The sequence below is a fragment of the Rhinopithecus bieti genome, unplaced genomic scaffold (assembly GCF_001698545.2).
Source record: "Rhinopithecus bieti isolate Rb0 unplaced genomic scaffold, ASM169854v2 scaffold_3858, whole genome shotgun sequence".
NCBI classification, from domain to species: Eukaryota; Metazoa; Chordata; class Mammalia; order Primates; family Cercopithecidae; genus Rhinopithecus; species Rhinopithecus bieti.
In genome coordinates this window covers 374,144-374,665 of record NW_016804227.1, presented here as the reverse complement: position 1 = coordinate 374,665, position 522 = coordinate 374,144, and positions in this window count along the sequence as shown.

The following is a 522-nucleotide window of genomic DNA, read 5'->3' as shown; positions in this document are numbered from 1 at the left end:
GAGGGAGACTCCGTCTCAAAAAAAAAAAAAAGAAAAAAGGAGGGCTGTGCGTGGTGGCTCGTACCTGTAATCCCAGCACTTTGGGAGGCTGAGGCTGGTGGAACACTTGAGGCCAGGAGTTTAAGACCAGCCTGGGCAACATGGCAAAACCCCATCTCTGGTAAAAATACAAAAATTAGCTAGGCTTGGTGGTGTACAACTGTAGTCGCAGCTACTCAGAAGGCTGAGGCAGGAGAATCGCTTGATTCTGGGAGATGGAGGTGGCAGTGAGCCGAGATCGCACCACTGCACTCCAGCCTGGGTGACAGAGCAAGAATCCGTCTAAAAAAAAAAATAGACTTTCTAGGGAGGCTGGGGCTTTCTCAGCACTGGGATCAATCACAGGTCATCCCCTCCTTCCTGGCTTAATCCGACTTTCTCCCCAGCCAGCAGCTGGGGCCAGTCTTTTGGGCCACACTCCTAGACCCTCTATAGGGACTTCCCCCTTCTTTTGGTCTTCAGCATATAGCCCACCTCCACCTG